Source organism: Apodemus sylvaticus, chromosome 13, assembly GCF_947179515.1.
Source record: "Apodemus sylvaticus chromosome 13, mApoSyl1.1, whole genome shotgun sequence".
Classification (NCBI taxonomy): Eukaryota; Metazoa; Chordata; class Mammalia; order Rodentia; family Muridae; genus Apodemus; species Apodemus sylvaticus.
The window spans coordinates 40676659-40698426 of NC_067484.1; the positions used below are offsets into that span (position 1 = coordinate 40676659).

The 21768-nt window shown below is 40.8% G+C and overlaps 1 pseudogene; it reads left to right on the forward strand.

The window, feature by feature from the left end:
- Window positions 1-436: 436 nt before the first annotated feature.
- On the forward strand, window positions 437-16637 carry LOC127663627 (39S ribosomal protein L35, mitochondrial-like; annotated as a pseudogene).
- The last annotated feature ends 5131 nt before the right edge of the window (window positions 16638-21768 follow it).

A 21768-nucleotide genomic window follows, 5' to 3' on the forward strand; every position in this document is an offset into this window, starting at 1 on the left:
GCAGGCACTATCGTGCTGACTCAGTCCCAAGACTTCTTATTTTTTGCCAGTGGTTACAGGTCACTGCCTAGGCTCAAAGTACAAAGCGTCCCCAGAATATGGCTGATCCCATGCTAAGTGCACACAGTGTATGCAGTGTCCCAGTTTATATGATGAGAATTATTCTCTTTTTTAAAAATACAATAAATGATGCAGTTGAGATAACAAATAGATCACAGAGGAATACCAGTAGATGCAGATGAGCAGGTGGAGAAGTGCTATTATGAAGCCACAACCAGGAGCCTGGATTGGAGCCACATGTCTGTACTCCTACCACTTAGAAGGCAGAGGAGCCAGTGCATAAACTTGGGTCCAGCTTGGGCTCTCTGACAGGAGGAAGACAGGGACAAAAGTTGAACTTCCAAATGTATAACTGACCCCTCATTGAGAGGTAGGTATGCCCAGGAATCATGTGTGCGGCATTTGGCTTCTAATGAATTACTGCATCGATGATGCTGACAGAGTACTAGATCTGGGTACATCTGACAGAAGTACTAGATCCTTCTGTGTGGGCCAGAAATGGAATCACTGGGTACCCAATTTCAGACATCCTCATGGGATGTTCATTGGATATGGAGTGTTCCTAGGGAAAGGATTCAGCCAGGTAAAGGAAGACATTCCAGGGAAGAAGCCATCTTTGGTCAGTATCCTTTGTAGAGGAGAAGTGGGTGTCTTGGTTTGGTTCTGAAGAGTACTGTCATGTCCCCTCACTGCCAAGACTTCTCTGATGTCCCCTCCTGCTCTCCTCTTCTCACTTTCTGCTTCAAATGCTGTAGTTTGGGGCTTTGGTTCAAACACACCTGGTTCATTCCCTCCTTTGAGCCCTTGCTATTCTCTGCCTGGAACATGAAGCCTGCTGCCTGGTTTCCTCCTCATCATATTTATTGTGTTGGGTTTCTGTTACCACGGAAAGAAACCTGAAATAGATCAACACAAGGTTTGCTTTGGCCTTTGCTTTCTGGGGCTTTGGTTTAAGGTCAGCTAGTTCTACTGTGTCTAGGCCTATAATAATGCAGAGCATGGGGACAGGGATGGTTGTAGAACAGAATTGCTAGCTCCATGACAGAGGGGAAGCAGAGAGAGACAGCTTGCTTTCTTGACAAAGTCACTCTCACAAACCTATCAGGTTATCCATAGGTGGATCCATCACAAAAGCAGAGCCTTCACCAGGGAATCACCTCCCAAAGGTCCTATATCTGAAGAAGATAGCATTAGAAACCAAATTCCCATCATTTGTCTAAAGGGAGTCATTTAAGATCCACACCACAATGCCCATTTTCTCAATGTTCCTTCCTATTAACAGCCAATCCTGCCTTTCCCGACACAACTTCACTCTCTTCTACACTTTCTTTCTTTCCTTCTCTCTTTCTCTCTTTCTTTCTTTCTTTTTCTTTCTTTCTTTCTTTCCTTTCTATATCTGTTTTCATCTTCTGGTATCCTACAAAATTTACCTATTCATTATATGTATTGTTTCATCTCTGTCTGGTCCTGACTAGAACCTAAGTTTCCCAAGACTGGGGATCTGTGTTTCCTTTGTTTATGGATACATCTCAGGCACCATGAAATGCCTAAATGCATGATAATTCTCAGATTCGATGAACATATTTTAAACAAACGTTTTATAACTCAGTGGAATGTTTTGATTTTCCATTTGGAAATTATCTTTTCTAAGGAAGAAACTACTTTTAAGACCAGAGGCTTCAGAGAATGAATTTATTTAATTCACTTAATGCACAAAACTACAAATTGTCCAAATGCGGCTCTCAGCAGAAGTAAGAGCATCTCTCCTAGTGTAACCATTATCTCACTCCTGCTATAAACACAAAGAAAGGGAAGTGGAGCTGGGAAAGAGAATTAATTAATCAGTGCTCTAACTTTTCCAAAAATCCAAGAAAATTCATACCAACCCTCTTTGTTATTTACCTAACATTATCCTCTGGGATATGAATATTATATCCTGCGAGTTACTGTCTTCTGTTGGCACTGAATGTCCACACAAGTGGACTGCCCAGAAAAAGTCTTTCTTGGCACCTACCATGCATTAATTCACTTTGGACCCTTCATGCTTTGGAATGCTATTCATATTTAAAATGACAAAAGGCTATTTTGCCAAGAAAAAAAGAGACAGTGTCTTGTAGGCTTCTTCATAATACACTAAGATAAGGATTCGTTTTGTTATATGTATGCTAGGGCAAGCAAAGGGATTAGAGCTTTGGCAAAGCTGCTCTGGTTGGCCAGCCCTGCTCTGCAGCTATGGGCAGCCTTCAGGTTGGCTGCCCTTCAATGGAGAAGCTCTGCTGGGTCAGATGATGTCAGAGGCCATTAATTCCTACCAACTAGTGGCTGGAACAGATCCTTTGGTGACCAGCATGAGGCTCGGAGCTTCAACTGTTTCTCATCACCCAAAGTCTTACAAATATCTTTGCCTATATAATATATGGTCCACATATTAGATTTCAACATAACAGTTATGCCCTTAAAATTAAACAGAAAAGCAAGCCAGGTGTGGTGGTACACACCTGTAATTCCAGCAATTGGGAGGCAGAGGCAGGCGGATTTCTGAGTTCCAGGCCAGCCTGGTCTACAGAGTGAGTTCCAAGACAGCCAGGGCTACACAGAGAAACCCTGTCTAGAAAAAACAAAAACAAAAAAAAAAAATCAGGAAAGCAGGGATGTGATATGGTGACACTCGACCAGTGTATACAAAATCCTGGATTTGATCCTCACACTGAAAACAAAACAAAGCAAACAAAAACATGTAAAATAAAATTTGGACACTTTTCACTTTTTCTTTGGATTTGACTGCTGAGCTCTCTTCATAAACTCTCCTTCTTGCTCTCCATATGCAGAGGCTGAAAACCTGGGAAGCAGTTCTCCCTCTGGTTCCCTAGCCAGCAACAACCTGGTGGAATTGTTAGGCTACCGCAGACAAATAAATTCACATGGCTTTTGAAAGTGGTCGGGGGGATAGATTTCTTTCTCTGGCAGCAACAGAAAGTATAGCCTGAACTTCCTAAATTTGTCTCTGCAATGGCCTATGTCTCCCACCTTCCCACCCACCCTGTGGCCACCAAGTTCCCTGAGAGGAGTCAAGTGTCTACATGGTCCCCACTCTGGATGACAGAGACTCTCAAGCTTTTGGAAATGGCATTCTCAAAAGTTGGGAGTAGACCTGACTCACCTTCCTTCAGCCCCTTTTGATGAAAGCTTCTGTTTGTCTCTATCTCTGTCTCTGTCCCTGTCTCTGGTTCTGTTTTTGTTTTTGTTTCTGGTTCTGGTTCTAGTTTGTATTCTTGTCTGAACTGTGACTAAAACACATTCCTAAGAAGTGCTCAACATCATTAGTCATTAGGGAAATGCAAATCAAAACAACCCTGAGATTTCACCTCACACCAGTCAGAATGGCTAAGGTTAAAAACTCAGGAGACAGCAGGTGTTGGCAAGGATGTGGAGAAAGAGGAACACTCCTCCACTGCTGGTGGGGCTGTAAGATGGTACAACCACTTTGCAAATCAGTCTGGTGGTTCCTCAGAAAACTGGACATGACACTTCTGGAGGACCCTGCTATACCTCTCCTGGGCATATACGCAAGGGATTCCCCAGCATGCAATAAAGACACATGCTCCATTATTTACAATAGCCAGAAGCTGGAAAGAACCGAGATGTCCCTCAATGGAGGAATGGATACAGAAAATGTGGTATATTTACACAATGGAATACTACTCAGCAATTAAAAACAATGAATTTATGAAATTTTTAGGCAAATGGTTGGATCTGGAAAATATCATCTTAAGTGAGGTAACCCAATCACAAAAGAATACACATTGAATGCAATCTCTGATAAGTGGATATTAATTAGCCCTGAAGCCCTGAATACCCAAGGCACAATTAGCATAACAAATGACTCCCAAGAAGAAGTAAGGAGAGGGTCCTGATCCTGGAAAGGATTGATCTAGCATTGGAGGGGAGTATCAGGACAGAGAAAAAGGAGGGAGATGATGAGAGAATGGGTGGAGAGAAGAAGGTTTATGGGACATATGGGGAGGGGGGAACTGGAAAAGGGGAAATCATTTGGAATGTAAACAAAGAATATAGAAAATAAAAATATATAATAAAAAATAAAATAAAAATCATTTGAAATGTAAAAAAGCTCTAAAGAATAATACAGCCACAAAATTTTGTGAAAATGAAGATGTATTTTAAATGCATAATAATTAAAGTCATAAGTCTTAGAATGAAAAACAAAAACAAACAAAAAACCCATGTTCCTACCTAAGAGCTTCAATTTCTGTTACAAGACAATAATAGACACATAGCTTTAACTCCCATTTCATGGTAGCATATATGATGACCAGAGCTGAATTCTCCCGACCCATGTCCATCCTTTAAGTAGAATCTGATGATCCACACAGTGACACCTGCTCAAGCCTCAGCCCAGTCTCACCCTCAGTTCCTACTTGTCTAACAAGACTGCAGGACGCTAACTTCTGACTGGGTGTTTCTTGGCCAGGGACAAGTGTTTTAATTATCTGCTTTTGCATTCCAAAGAAACAAAACAAATACCCTCTCTCCCCAGCATGTGCATAACCAGAAAGGATATGGTCTGAGCCTCCCAATGAAAATCAGGGAATGCTGGGTGGTAGTGGCACACGCCTTTAATCCCAGCACTTGGGAGGCAGAGGCAGGCGGATTTCTGAGTTCGAATTGAGGCCAGACTGGCCTACAGAGTGAGTTCCAGGACAGCCGGGGCTATACAGAGAAACCCTGTCTCAAAAAAAAAAAAAAAAAAAAAAAAAAACCAACAAAACAAACAAAAAACAAACAAACAAAAAAAAACAGGGACTGATTCAAAAAGACAAAACAAAACAAAACAAAAACAGCGAGTGATTTAAAAGGAGCAAATTGACAATATCCACGACTGTCTAACTATTTAAGAGAAAAGTAAGCTAGGTGTACACCCTGAAATCTCAGCACTTGAGGCTGTGTCATGAGGATCACGAATTCCTTGCCAGCCCAGGACACCAAGATGCTGTGCCTCAAAATAATTAGTTAAATTAGAAAGAAAATATAACTGATCATGATCTCAGACATTTAACACCAAAATAAAATTCAAACTGGAGAAAGATTTAAGTAGTGAAAGAAATAACCCAGTATTCAAAATACTGGAAGATGACATGGGACGATGGGCCAGTGGTCAAGAGCACTTGCTATTCTTACAGAGGACCAGAGTTAGGTTCTCAGCAAGAGAACTAACTAGGTTATACTGTGCTGCTCACGGAGTTCCAGGGGATCTGATGTCTTCATCTAGCCTCTGAGGACATCTGGGTTCACACACACATACTTTCACACAGGCACACATATACATAATGAACAATATTATCTTTTTAAAAAATACTCAGAGATAAGCTCATTGGCTATTTTTTAAATCCTTGTTTGAGAAAATATTTTCTAAATGTGATAGTGGAGTTCAACTCATGTTTTAAAACATGGGTTCTTCAAAATATTCTTTCTTTTTTTTTTTAAATTTTATTCAATATATTTTTATTTACATTTCAAATGATTTCCCCTTTTCTGGTCCCCCACTCCCCGAAAGTCACATAAGCCCCCTTCCCTCCCTCTGTTCTCCCACCCATTCCTTCCCACTTCCCTGTTCTGGTTTTGCCCTATACTGCTTCACTGAGTCTTTCCAGAACAAGGGACCACTCTTCCGTTCTTCTTGTACCTCATTTGATGTGTGGATTATGTTTTGGGTATTCCAGTTTTCCAGGCTAATATCCACTTATTAGTGAGTGCATACCATGATTGATCATTTGAGACTGGGTTAACTCACTTACTATGATGTTCTCCAGCTCCATCCATTTGCCTAAGAATTTCATGAATTCATTGTTTCTAATGGCTGAATAGTACTCCATTGTGTAGATATACCACATTTTTTGCATCCATTCTTCTGTTGAGGGATACCTGGGTTCTTTCCAGCTTCTGGCAATTATAAATAGGGCTGCTATGAACATAGTAGAGCATGTATCCTTATTACATGGTGGGGAATCCTCTGGGTATATGCCCAGGAGTGGTATAGCAGGATCTTTCGGAAGTGACATGCCCAGTTTTCTGAGGAATCGCCAGACTGATTTCCAGAGTGATTGTACTAATTTGCAACCCCACCAGCAGTGGAGGAGTATTCTTCTTTCTCCACATCCTCACCAACACCTGCTGTCTCCTGAGTTTTTAACCTTAGCCATTCTGACTGGTATAAGGTAAAATCTCAGGGTTGTTTTGATTTGCATTTCCCTGATGACTAGTGAAGTTGAGCATTTTTTAAGATGTTTCTCTGCCATCCAAAGTTCTTCAGGTGAGAATTCTTTCTTTAACTCTGTACCCCATTTTTAATAGAGTTGTTTGGTTTTCTGGGGTCTAACTTCTTGAGTTCTTTGTATATATTGGATATTAGCCCTCTATCTGATATAGGATTGGTGAAGATCTTTTCCCAATTTGTTGGTTGCCGATTTGCCCTTTTGATGGTGTCCTTTGCCATACAGAAACTTTGTAATTTTATGAGGTCCCATTTGTCAATTCTTGACCTTAGAGCATAAGCTATTGGTGTTCTGTTCAGGAATTTTCCCCTGTATCGATGTCCTCAAGGGTCTTCCCCAGTTTCTTTTCTATTAGCTTCAGAGTGTCTGGCTTTATGTGGAGGTCCTTGATTCATTTGGAGTTGAGCTTAGTACAAGGAGACAAGGATGGATCAATTCCCATTCTTTTGCATGCTGACCTCCAGTTGAACCAGCACCATTTGTTGAAAAGGCTATCTTTTTTCCATTGGATGTTTTCAGCCCCTTTGTCCAGGATCAAGTGGCCATAGGTGTGTGGGTTCATTTCTGGATCTTCAGTCCTGTTCCATTGATCCACCTGCCTGTCACTGTACCAATACCATGCAGTTTTTAACACTATTGCTCGGTAATATTGCTTGAGGTCAGGGATACTGATTCCCCCAGAATTTCTTTTGTTGTTGAGAATAGTTTTAGCTATCCTGGGTTTTTTGTTATTTCAGATGAATTTGAGAATTGCTCTTTTTAACTCTATGAAGAATTGAGTTGGGATTTTGATGGGTATTGCGTTGAATCTGTATATTGCTTTTGGCAAAATGGCCATTTTAACTATATTAATCCTGCTAATCCATGAGCATGGGAGGTTTTTCCATTTTTTGAGGTCTTCCTCTATTTCCTTCTTCAGAGTCTTGAAGTTCTTTCAATTGAAAAGTTTTAATACTAAACTGAGAAACAACAGTACCCACACAGACTTAACCATTATTTACCTTGGACTACCGTCATGCTTCTTTCTAGATTTCTTATTCTACACTTCTACATTGAATCTGAAACATCATAAATATTTCACACCTAAATGCTTCAGTGTAGATCTCCAGAAATGGGAAGATTCTCTTACAATACCACCATTATATGTTTGTCACAGCTAAATAAACTGGTGACTCCATAGCACCATATGATATTTGTTACATTTTCAGATTTCCTCTCTGAGATAAATTTAGGTATTTGTTCTAGTTTTGTTTCTGTTGCTGTGATCAAGTATCCTGGTGAAACGCAGTATTTAGGTATTTGTTCTAGTTTCGTTTCTGTTGCTGTGATCAAGTATCCTGGTGAAACGCAGTATAGCAGGGAAAGGGTTTATTTCAGTGTACAGTTCCTGGTTATGGTCCATCATTGCAAGGAAACCAGAGAGGCAGAACCTTGGTTGGTTGTACTACGTTCATAATCAAGAACTCAGAGAAAGGGATGAGCTCACGCTGCCTGCTAGTCATTGTAGCAATCGACCAGCTGTCTGCCCTCTTGTATAACTTAGGTCAGTTGACATAAGGCTAGCCAACATGTGTAGACTTATAAAGGTGCCACCCTCATTTATGGTGAGACTTCCTACCCAAAATGAACAAGCAAGACAAACCCCAATAGGCAGGTCCACTGGCCAGTCTGATCCAGACAATTCCTCAGCTGAGGCACTCTTCTCTGAAGCTTCAAGGTTGGGACAAGTTAACAAATAAATACTAGCCAGCAAGCACAGTGCATCTACTTGGATTGGGGTCAAGCGTTACACTTGGTGTTAGTTCTCTTATTGTCTTAGTTAGACTTACTATTGCTGGAATGAAGCACCATGATCAAAAGCAACTGGGGAAAAAGTGGTTTGTTTCACCCACACTTTATATAATAGTTCATTATCAAAAGCCATAAGGGTAGGAACTCAAGCAGGGCAGGAATCTGGAGGCAGGAGCTGATACAGAGGCCATGGAGGAGTGCTTCTTACTAACTTGCTCATCACAGCTTGCTCTGCCTGATTTCTTATAGAAGCCAAGACCACCAGCCCAAGGATGACACCACCCACAAAGTCTGAGCCCTCCCCCCAACAATCACTAATTAAGAAGATGACCTATAGCAAGATATTATGAAGACATTTTCCCAATTGAAGTTCTTTACTTGCAGACAACTCTAACTTGTGTCACGCTGACATAAAAGTATCTGACACATGTAGACATAAATATTTTTCTTCCATAACACTAACTTTTCTAAGTGCAGAATAGTCCATGGTTCTCAACCTGTGAGTCAAGACCCCTTTGGGATCATAGCAGACACCTTGCATATCAGATGTTTACATTATGGTTAATAACAGTAACAAAATGACAGTTATGAAGTAGCAACAAAATAATTTTATGGTTGAGGATGACCACAACATGAGGAACTGTATTAAAGGGTTGCAGGATTAGGAAGGTTGAGAACCAATTTTAGGATGTTACATTCTGGACTGGTTGTTGCTTCATTGTTATTTTGTGTGATCTAAGATTTCAAGATAACTATTTTTAAAAGTAAAGACTTGAGGCAGGCATCCAGAGAAATCCAATGGAGTGTTCTGTAAGGACAGAAGTGTTTAATATCTATCCTAGCACAGTAGCCATTGGTACATGGTCATTTGGTATTTGAATTGTAGCTTGTGCAACTGAGGAACTGAATTTAATTTAGTTTTAATTACTTTAATTTTTAATCTTAAGTAGCGGCACACAGCAGTGTTAATTGAATCATTCATATAATGTAAAGGAGAATATAAAACAGCAAAGGAAGGAGTCACATTATCCCTATTTGGAGAGAGCATGGTCTCATTTAAAAGTCCCTGAAGACTTTGCCAGAAAACTTTTATATTTGATAAACATTTTCAGCAAAATATCAGAATACAACCCATAACACATAAAAGCCAGTTACTTTCCTATATATAATAGCAGACATGCCAAGAAAAAAGTTAAAAAAATCCTAATCCTAATAGCTTTACTGAGAGTAATAAAGTGACTAATAAACCTAACCAAGAAAGACCTCTACAATTAATTCTAAACCACGAGCTTGCAAGGTGGCACATGAAAGCTCTGTCTTCATGGGCATGGTGAGAACTGCTTCAGAAATATTGTGTTCCCTGAAACTATAAGAACCATGCCAAAAATGCCTGTCTTAATTCTTCACTGTGTACCATTCATTTTAGACTTATTCAGACATCAGTTGTTTCCTATGCCCTAAGACTTGTCACACCTGACAGGCATCTGGCATATGGGCATAATACAAGAGTCAGTCCTTAATAGAGTGACCACATTGGTTCCCAGTGTTCTGAAGCCACCAGTCAGAACTCTAAATTCCTGAAGCATACAGAAGGCAAGAGAAAGGCTATGCATTGCTTCTTTCGATTTCATCCTGGCTTTTGGCTAAGGAGAAAGGCCTAGTTAGAAGGAAAAAAAAATTTGGAAAAAGTCCACTGCAAGAAAGAAGCTCTTGGGAGATCGGCGGCGGCGGCGGCGGCGGCGGCAGCAGCGGCAGCAGTGGCTGCTCCAGCTGAAGGGCCATCAGCAGTGGAACCAAGGCGTCACAGGGACCAGTTAGGCCCTGCGCCCACGACCACTGACCTTCGCTGACCAGCCGGACAGCAAGCAGCTGCAGTTGTGCGGCGCCTTTCCTGCACGGAGGCCACTTCAGAACTCGGCCTCCCACCAGTCAGGAGAGGAGGATCCATCTTGGTTCCGTACTCCAGGAATCGGACAGACTGAGGTACACAAACATAATCCGAGGCCAACACCGCGGTGGTCTGAGCCCGACGGGCGTTGGCCTGCACCCAGGCCCTGGGCGGGTCGGGGGGCCATCGGGGTGCCAACCCAACCAGGAGGTTTTTTTGCCCAGGCCTGCGAGCGCGCCGCCGCCATTTTGCCTGCAGGACGACAGAGAGCTCAGGCGGGCAGACCTGTAACAGGCATAGCCTAAGGCTAACAAAGCGGGGGTCCAGGCCCCAAAAGGCACAGGACTGACCCCAAGAACTGGGCGGTTTGGTGGGCCATCTGTGAGTCAACCCGCCCAGGTGATTGTTAGCAAAGCAGACTCTCCCGGCGCTTTCAGGGAGCGCGGGCGCACACGCCCGCCATCCTAGTCACCTGGCAAACCCAATTAACAGTCAAAGCCGTAGGGGAACTTAGCTCGGACCTTGGCCTCCCAGGCTTTTGCCTGGACTCAGGGACTGGGCGGCCAGGCTAACCTTGTGTGCGATAGCCCGGTTGGCAGATCGGCTGCCCAGCGGAGTGAGCGGAACTCAGGGGAGGTCACAGTAGCATACACCGTCGGCACTCCCTGGGAGCGCACACGGGCTCCATCTGCTCCACAGACACAATCTGGGGCAAGGCCTCAGGCAGAAGCCCTTAGCTCTACTCTCTCCGCTTCCGGATCCAGATCAGTCTGGGCGGCAGCATTACATCTCCAAGTCCTGCAAGTGGCTAGCTGGGCTTCCGGGCGGCCAGCTGGGAGAAGTCAGTGTGCTCCAGTGAATCCAGCGGGCCCCAGCGGGAGCCTTCGGGTGCCTACTTTGGGATCTGAACAGCCTGGGCAGCAGCACACTGTCTACAAGCAGTGCAGGAGGTAAGCTGTGCACCAGAGGCCAACTGGGAAGGGGCAGCTTGCACTGGTGAGTCCAGCACTGACAAGATAAACTAACACCAGTGAGATCTAGATGGCAAAAGGCAAACGCAGGAACGTCACTAACAGAAATCAAGGCAATATGGCAACATCTGAACCCAATTCTCCTCTACCAACATGTCCTGGATACCCCATCACACCAGTAAAACAAGATTTGGATTTAAAATCACTGGTCATGATGCTGGTACAGGAACACATGAAGGTCATACATAAAGAAATTCAGGAGACAATGGATCAAAAGGTAGAAGCCCTTGCAAGGGAAACACAAAAATCATTGAAAGAAATCCAGGAGAATACAAAAGCCAACAAGGAGGAAATGCAAAAAACACTTAAAGAAATACAGGAGAACTTTGCTCAACAGGCTGAGGTCATGAAAGACGAAACACAAAAATCTCTTAAAGAAATACAGGAGAACTTTGGTCAACAGGCTGAGCTCATGAAAGAGAAAACACAAAAATCTCTTAAAGAATTACAGGAAAACACAAACATGCAAGTGAAGGAGCTAAGCAAAACCATCCAGGATCTAAAATCAGAAGTAGAAACAACTAAGAAAACTCAAAGGGAGACAACTTTGGAGATAGAAAGCCTTGGGAAGAAATCAGGGGACAGAGATACAAATATCAACAACAGAATACAAGAGATAGAAGAAAGAATCTCAGGTGCTGAAGATTCCATAGAAACCATGGACTCAACAGTTAAAGAAAATGCAAAATGCAAAAAGCTTGTAACCCAAAATATCCAGGAAATCCAGGACACAATGAGAAGACCAAACCTAAGGATTATAGGCATAGAGGAGAGTGAAGATTTACAACTTAAAGGGCCAGCAAATATCTTCAATAAAATTATGGAAGAAAACTTCCCTAACCTAAAGAGAGAGATGCCCATGAATATACAAGAAGCCTACAGAACTCCAAACAGACTGGACCAGAACAGAAATACTTCCCGTCACATAATAATCAAAACACCAAATGTTCTAAACAAAGAAAGAATACTAAAGGCAGTAAGAGAAAAAGGCCAAGTAACATATAAAGGAAGACCTATCAGAATCACAGCAGACTTTTCACCTGAGACTATGAAGGCTAGAAGGTCCTGGGCAGATCTCATGCAGACTCTAAGAGAACACAAATGCCAACCAAAACTACTATATCCAGCAAAACTCTCAATCACCATAGATGGAGAAACTAAGATATTTCATGACAAAACCAAGTTTACCCAATATCTATCCACAAACCCGGCCCTAAAAAGGATAATAGGAGGACAACACCAATACAAGGAGGGAAACTTCACCCTGGAAAAAGCAAGATAGTAACCTTTCATCAAACCCAAAAGAAGTTAAGCATTCAAATTTAAAAAATAACGTCAAAAATGATAGGAAGTAACAATCACTATTCCTTAATATCTCTTAACATCAATGGACTTAATGCCCCAATAAAAAGACACAGACTAACTGAATGGATACGTAAACAGGACCCTACATTTTGCTGCTTACAGGAAACACACCTCAGGGTCAAAGACAAACACTACCTTAGAGTAAAAGGCTGGAAGACAATTTTACAAGCAAATGGTCTCAGGAAACAAGCTGGAGTAGCCATTTTAATATCAGATAAAATTGACTTTCAACCCAAAGTCATCAAAAGAGACCCTGAGGGACACTTCTTGCTGGTCAAAGGAAAAATCCAAAAAGAAGAACTGACAATCCTGAACATCTATGCCCCAAATGTAAGGGCACCCTCTTTTGTAAAAGAAACTTTATTAAAACTAAAAGCACACATTGCACCTAACACAATAATTGTGGGTGACTTCAACACTGCACTTTCCTCAATGGACCGATCAGGAAAACAGAAACTAAACAGGGACACAATGAAACTAATTGAAGCTTTGGACCAATTAGATTTAATAGATATATATAGAACATTCTATCCTAAAACAAAAGAATATACCTTTTTCTCAGCACCTCATGGTACCTTCTCCAAAATCGACCATATAATTGGTCACAAGACAGACCTCAACAAATATAAGAAGATCGAACTAATCCCATGCCTCCTATCTGATCACTATGGAGTAAAAGTGGTCTTCAATAGCAACAGAAACAACAGAAAGCCCACATACACGTGGAAACTGAACAATACTCTACTCAATGATACCTTGGTCAAGGAAGAAATAAAGAAAGAAATTAAAGACTTTTTAGAACACAATGAAAATGAAAACACAACATACCCAAATCTATGGGACACAATGAAAGCAGTGCTAAGAGGAAAACTCATAGCCCTGAGTGCCTCCAAAAAGAAAATGGAGAGAGCATACATTACCAGCTTAATGACACACCTGAAAGCCCTGGAACAAAAAGAAGCTATTTCGCCCAGGAGGAGTAGAAGGCAGGAAATCATCAAACTCAGGGCCGAAATCAATCAAGTAGAAACAAAGAGAACCATACAAAAAATCAACAATACCAGGAGCTGGTTCTTTGAGAAAATCAACAAGATAGATAAACCCTTAGCCAGAATGACCAAAGGGCACAGAGAAAGTATCCAAATTAACAAACTTAGAAATGAAAAGGGAGATATAACAACGGAAACTGAGGAAATCCAAAAAATCATCAGATCCTACTACAAGAGCCTATACTCAACACAACTGGAGAATCTGGAGGAAATGGACAATTTCCTTGACAGATACCAAATACCAAAATTAAATCAGGACCAACTAGACCATCTAAACAGTCCCATAATGCCTAAAGAAATAGAAGGAGTCATAGAAAGTCTTCCAACCAAAAAAAGCACAGGACCAGATGGCTTCAGTGCAGAATTCTACCAGACCTTCAAAGAAGAGTTAACACCAATACTCTTCAAACTATTCCACAAAATAGAAACAGAAGGAACACTACCCAATTCCTTCTACGAAGCCACAATTACGCTGATACCAAAGCCACACAAAGATCCAACAAAGAAAGAGAACTTCAGACCAATTTCCCTTATGAACATCGATGCAAAAATACTCAATAAAATTCTTGCCAACCGAATCCAAGAACACATCAAAACGATCATCCACCATGATCAAGTAGGCTTTATCCCAGGAATGCAGGGTTGGTTCAATATACGGAAATCCATCAATACAATCCACTACATAAACAAACTCAAAGAACAAAACCACATGGTCATTTCATTGGATGCTGAAAAAGCATTTGACAAAATTCAGCATCCCTTCATGCTTAAAGTCTTGGAGAGAACAGGAATTCAAGGCCCATACCTAAACATAGTAAAAGCAATATACAGCAAACCGGTAGCCAGCATCAAACTAAATGGAGAGAAACTTGAAGCAATCCCACTGAAATCAGGGACCAGACAAGGCTGCCCCCTTTCTCCTTATCTTTTCAATATTGTACTTGAGGTACTAGCTCGGGCAATTCGACAACATAAGGAGGTCAAAGGGATACAAATTGGAAAGGAAGAAGTCAAACTATCATTATTTGCAGACGACATGATCGTCTACCTAAGTGACCCAAAGAACTCCACTAGAGAGCTCCTACAGCTGATAAACAACTTCAGCAAAGTGGCAGGTTATAAAGTCAACTCAAGCAAATCAGTGGCCTTCCTATACTCAAAGGATAAGCAGGCTGAGAAAGAAATTAGGGAAATGACCCCCTTCACAATAGCCACAAACAGTATAAAGTATCTTGGGGTGACTCTTACCAAACATGTGAAAGATCTGTATGACAAGAACTTCAAGACTCTGAAGAAGGAAATGGAAGAAGACCTCAAAAAATGGGAAAACCTCCCATGCTCATGGATCGGCAGAATCAATATAGTTAAAATGGCCATTTTGCCTAAAGCACTATACAGATTCAATGCAATACCCATCAAAATCCCAACTCAATTCTTCACAGAGCTAGAAAGAGCAATTATCAAATTCATCTGGAACAACAAAAAACCCAGGATAGCTAAAACTATTCTCAGCAACAAAAGGAAATCTGGGGGAATCAGTATCCCTGACCTCAAGCAATACTACAGAGCAATAGTGTTAAAAACTGCATGGTATTGGTACAGTGACAGACAGGAGGATCAATGGAACAGGATTGAAGATCCAGAAATGAACCCACACACCTATGGCCACTTGATCCTCGACAAAGAGGCTGAAAACATCCAATGGAAAAAAGATAGCCTTTTCAACAAATGGTGCTGGTTCAACTGGAGGTCAGCATGCAGAAGAATGCGAATTGATCCATCCTTGTCTCCTTGTACTAAGCTCAAATCCAAATGGATCAAGGACCTCCACATAAAGCCAGACACTCTGAAGCTAATAGAAAAAAAACTGGGGAAGACCCTTGAGGACATCGGTACAGGGAGAAAGTTTCTGAACAGAACACCAATAGCGTATGCTCTAAGAGCAAGAATTGACAAATGGGACCTCATAAAATTACAAAGTTTCTGTAAGGCAAAGGACACCATCAAGAGGACAAATCGGCAACCAACAAATTGGGAAAAGATCTTCACCAATCCTACATCAGATAGAGGGCTAATATCCAATATATATAAAGAACTCAAGAAGTTAGACTCCAGAAAACCAAACAACCCTATTAAAAAATGGGGTACAGAGTTAAACAAAGAATTCTCACCTGAAGAACTTCGGATGGCGGAGAAGCATCTTAAAAAATGCTCAACTTCATTAGTCATTAGGGAAATGCAAATCAAAACAACCCTAAGATTTCATCTTACACCAGTCAGAATGGCTAAGATTAAAAATTCAGGAGACAGCAGGTGTTGGAGAGGGTGTGGAGAAAGAGGAACACTCCTCCACTGCTGGTGGGGTTGCAAATTGGTACAACCACTCTGGAAATCAGTCTGGCGGTTCCTCCGAAAACTGGGCACCTTACTTCCAGAAGATCCTGCTATACCACTCCTGGGCATATACCCAGAAGACTCCCCACCATGTAATAAGGATACATGTTCTACTATGTTCATAGCAGCCCTATTTGTAATTGCCAGATGCTGGAAAGAACCCAGGTATCCCTCAACAGAAGAGTGGATGCAAAAAATGTGGTATATCTACACAATGGAGTACTATTCAGCCATTAGAAACAATGAATTCATGAAATTCTTAGGCAAATGGATGGAGCTAGAGAATATCATACTAAGTGAGGTAACCCAGACTCAAAAGGTGAATCATGGTATGCACTCACTAATAAGTGGATATTAACCTAGAAAACTGGAATACCCAAAACATAATCCACACATCAAATGAGGTACAAGAAGAAAGGAGGAGTGGCCCCTGGTTCTGGAAAGACTCAGTGAAACAGTATTCAGCAAAACCAGAACGGGGAAGTGGGAAGGGGTGGGTGGGAGGACAGGGGAAGAGAAGGGGGCTTGCGGGACTTTCGGGGAGTGGGGGGGCTAGAAAAGGGGAAATCATTTGAAATGTAAATAAATTATATCGAATAATAAAAAAAAAAAAAAAAAAAAAAAGAAAAGAAAGAAGCTCTTGAGGGAATTTGTATTCCACAACAAGACCCAGAGTAAATTCCCAAATAAAATGATGTCTTTCTGGAAGAGCCGCAACTGGTGCGCTGGTGATCCTTACCAGATGTACCATGATCATACAAGCCTGTGAGTATGGTTCAGAGCTTTCATTGTTCCCAGCTATGGAATTTATTTTATGAAAATAAAACTCAGTCCCCATGTCTTGCCCCATACAAAATGGACCGAATAGTTTAATAATAAAAGCCTGAAATGTTAAAACTGCTAGAGAAAAAAACACTTCAAGAAGCCAATATAGGCAAGGACTTTTTTCTTAAAGATGTATTTAGTTATTATATGTAAGTGGATCTTTGTGAACATGAAACCCTAGAAGAAGTGAGTATGCTTTAAACTGTAAACTGTACCAACTGACAGGCAAGCATAGACTACCACCATTGAGCTTTTAACACCCAATGCACTGGTCATGGATCAAACAAAATTAAACCACCAAGAAAAGGTGCTAAAGAAGACAATTAAACAATGGAAAAAACCATCCATGCTTATAGACTAGAAGAATAATGTGAAAGGGACTAAAAAATGGAAAGTTATCTATAGATTCAAATGTAATCTCCATCAAAACTACAATGGTGTTCTTCACAGAACTAGAAAGAAATTTTAAAATTCATATGGAAGCATGAAAGACAGCAAATATACAAAGCATCTTATGGAAAAATAATGCTAGAAATACCACAATAGCTGACCTTAAAGTATACTACAAAACCATGGTGATATTTTAGGTGCCATGAGAGGTACTGTCACAAAAACAGACATGTTGATCAAAGGAAAAGAATAAAAGACCTAGAAATAAACTGACAAAGTTTCAGCCACATAATTGTCAAAATCATACATTGGAAAAAAAGACACCCTCTTCAACAAATGGTCCTGGGAAACCTGTATGTGTAACTGTAGAAAAATAAAACTCAAGCCCCATGTCTTACCCCACACAAATGGACTGAATACTTTAATAATAAAAAACCTGAAATATTAAAACTGCTAGAGATAAAAACACTTCAAGGTGATGATATAGGCAAGGACTTTCTTTTAAGATAAAAAAATTTATTTATTTATTGTATGTAAGTACACTGTAGCTGTCTTCTTACGCTCCAGAAGAGGGAGTCAGATCTTGTTATGGATGGTTGTAAGCCAACATGTGGTTACTGGGATTTGAACTTGGAAGAACAGTCGGTGCTCTTAACTGCTGAACTATCTCTCCAGCCCAAGGACTTTCTAATAAGGACTCCAACAGCACAAGAAATAGCCCTGAGAACTGGGCAGTAAGATTACATGAAATTAAAATGTTCCTTGCAAAAAAAGAAGCAATCATCAGGGAGAAAAGAGTTTACAGATTGGGTAACAGCTCTTGACAACTCTATCATGCAAGGGGCTAGTAACTAGACTATGTAGATGACTGCAAAGACTATATCAAAAGACCAAGTTATCCAATCTATAAACGGGCTAATGAAATTTCCCAAGGCAACACAAATGGTCGATAAATACTTGAAAATGTGTTCAACATCCTTGGCTATTGGGGAAATGCAAATTAAAACTAACCTGAAAGTCCATATCACCCTATAGAAAAAAATGGCATGCTGAAAAGGATGTAAGGAAAGAAGAGCCCATGCACACCATGGGTGATGCAATAAACATAGCATAGGCCTGAAGGAGGATTCCCAATGAAGTAAAGGGAGATCTAGCTCACGGGCCAGCTCTGCCACTCCTGGGGGTTTGCTCAGATGACTCTAGTAGGTTCTACCCAGAGACACTTGCACATCAATGTTTATAGCTGAACTCATCACAGTGGTGCATATATACAATGGAATTTTATTCAGCCATAAAGAAAGATAAAATCACTTCATCCTCAGTGGAAACAGGAAATCATTATGGTAAGGAAAATTAACCATATTCAGAAACAAAAATAGTATGGGTTTATTTCACGAGTTAAAAACTGGACTTGTGTGTGTGTGTGTGTGTGTGTGTGTGTGTTATATGGTGGCAGAAGGTCATGAAACTAAAATGGGAACTGAGAAAAGAGGAAGAATAGATAATGATCAAAGAGAATGTAAAGGAGAAGAAAATGAGATACACGTGACAAGAGAGTAGGAGTGGTGCTATTAGACTGAGCAGCAAGCGAGGACGGGGACAGGGAGAGAAGTAGGGAAGGGTAAGACAGATAAGAATAAAGAATGTATGAAAATACCCAATGGAGCCCATTGCTTTGAATGCTAACATTTAAAAAGAACTAATAAAAATGTTAATAGAAATAAAGTACCTGTCTTCTGCTATTCTTCGTGTGAATAAATACTTGATAAATGTTGGTTCTTTTACAATCCAAATATGCTCTTAAGAAAATGTGCTAGAAAAAGACATTACCATATAAATGCAAATTAAGCTGTATTTTTTTGACCTCATTGCATGATTAAGACCTATTCAGCTGCAGAGAAGTAAAGATCTTTGTCTGCTCAGGAATACCCATGGTCAGCACCAATCACTATAAATGTCTGGATTCATGGTGCACACAAGAAGTATCTCATAAATGGTGGCAGTGATTCTGCAGGCTGGATTTTTGACATATGGACCTAAGTCTCAGGGGTTAGAATTTGTTTTTCCTGTAACATATATATGTCTTCAAGTTAACTTTTTTAAAAAGAACTGCCTCATAGCCTGTGGTTCAGTTACCCTGGATCAATATAGTAGAGGGAGATTCAATATTGGAGTTTTCAGTCCATTGTAGGAGGATTCTTGTTTCAAATAGACCTGAGCCTGGGAAGACTAAAATTGGCATCCCTGCGGTCCCAAGCCTGAGCCCAGTGGTGGCCACAGTGTAACACAGCAGAGGAAAGTCAAATGTAGGCACAGAAAGAGTTCCCCTGGATCCAGCCATGCCTACAGCTGGTATTGCTAACTATTACAATCATGTGTATGCTTGCCAGTTTTTTACTTTGTAGCCTAGTGGTTCAACTTTTTGTTTGGGGGCTTTTGCTTATCTATTTTGTGACAGAATCTCACACTGCAGTCAAGGCTGACCTGAAACTCACTGTAGCCCAAGCTGATGCCAATCTCCAGGCAAGAAATAGTCCTGCCTCAGACACCCAAGTGGCAGGATTACAGGCATGAGCCACCACGCCTGGCTTATGCTTTCCAGTCCTATAAACATAAAGTTCGTGGTTTTCCTAAGCTAATTTGAGTTATGTTCCAGTGGCCTCAGTACCTGAAAAGCACTTTCAAAATAAGTAAAGAGAAGAGCATGGAATTGAGAATCAGATGCTCTGAATCCCAGTGCACTCTAAATTCACTTTCCCAGTCTACCTTTGGAGATGCTTGTCATGAGGACAAACTGAGACAAGTATGTCCTATATATTGGAGATACCATCCACATGCTAGATCCTGTTTTGAATTTCCCTTGTGAGCCATATTGAACCCACAACTTTGAGTTTTTACACTATTTTTACCTCTGATGTTCATTAACAAGTTCTCTTTATACCCATATGTAATGTGAGATCACTGGAGCATACATTTTTAAATATTTATTTATTTATTTATTTATTTATTTATTTATTTATTTAATATATATGAGTACACTGTCAGTGTCTTCAGACTAACTAGAAGAGTGAATGGGATCCCATCACAGATGATTGTGAGCCACCATGCTGTTGCTGCAAATTGAACTCAGGACCTCTGGAAGAGCAACCATTGCTCTTAACCTCTGAGCCATCTCTCCAGTCCTGTAGCCATATATTTTAAAATAAAAGAGAGTGTGCCATGCTAATAGGCTTCTCCCCACCTTCTGTCATAAGGGAAGGAGTCTGGGGAGCAATAGAATTTGACTTTGGCTCATGTAGGCTTCAAACGGTGCCGGGAATTCACATTGTTCTTCTCACAGGCTGCTCTTATTTTTCATTTCTGTCTTCGGTGTGTGGGAACCTTAATGTGTAACCTCTGGTCACATAGTCTCATTCTTTTGGCCTTTGCAAGTGCAGGCAGAGAATATAGACTCTCTTTTCCTGGCACTGAAGATTCGCTCACTTTTTAGGATCACGCTGGATACAAGCTAAGTAGCTTAATATGAAGACTGAATATAATTAGCTAATCATTTACAGGATTACTTGGGCTAAAAAATCGACAGAGTAAAATAAAGTAAGCATGTTTCTGCCCAACTAAATCCCTGTATTAATAAAGGTGGTCAGGTTATACAACTCAAAGTATATTTCCATAAATGTATCCTTAGTAGAAAGGATTAGAAATATGCTTAAGCTACATTTAGAATTCAGGAAAAGCAATCTCACAGCTTACTTTCCCTCATTTTCTTTTTGCTTCAACTAAGCTTTTAAGCTGAATAAATTAAAGTCTCTAAGATGTTTAAACAGTTCAGTCCATATTAGTATGGTGCAGTTCATTATAAAATACAGTTGTAAAATCATTGCCAAATTACCCCTAATACCTTACACTAGAAATTTCCAGCAAACGCATGAATGTCCTGCCCATCTATTAATTTCAGCTCCTTATCTATAATTATCCATTTTCCTCTCCCAAAGTTTCATCCAGACTCTGACACACTGTTTCACATTCAAGAAACTACCTTCCCAACGACAGGCAAAGAGCAACTTTCCACTGTCTAATGACTTGTCTACCGTGAACTCCTGTGCCTGTAAGATTTCCTTTCATTCTTTTAAAAGTTCATCCTCATGTTTCAAATTGCTCCAAAATTAATAAAAGCAATGCAGTGTATCCTGAAACAGGGGCAACTATTTTCTTATTTCTTCAAGCTGCAGGAACTGGAGTTGGGAAGGGGGCTAGGGTTTCAACCCAGGGACTTGCACATGCTAAGCACACACTATAGCACTGGGCCACACACTCAGCTCACCAGTAGGAATGTCTTGCTGTTGCTGCTGTCACAGTGTCTTAGCATGGCTCTTACTGTCACTGCCAGAAACTACTTGAAAGAGTTTATGTCCCTCTCTGCTCATCTCATCTCTTACCCTCACCCGTGTACAGCAGGATAAAAATTCAAACATTGATGCAAACCTTCCCTCATCATTACCAAGGCTCTCCTTTCAGATCCAAGCATTCTCACGTAAAGATCTGATTTTAGGAGTGCTAGAGAACAGAGGTGTGTCAGTCAGAGACATCTGGAAGGATACAACACAATCCCTCAGACTCAGTTTTAGAGGTCTCTAGTCTGGGGGTTGGGGGGTGCTGGAGGTCAGAGAAATGGAACGATAAATTGG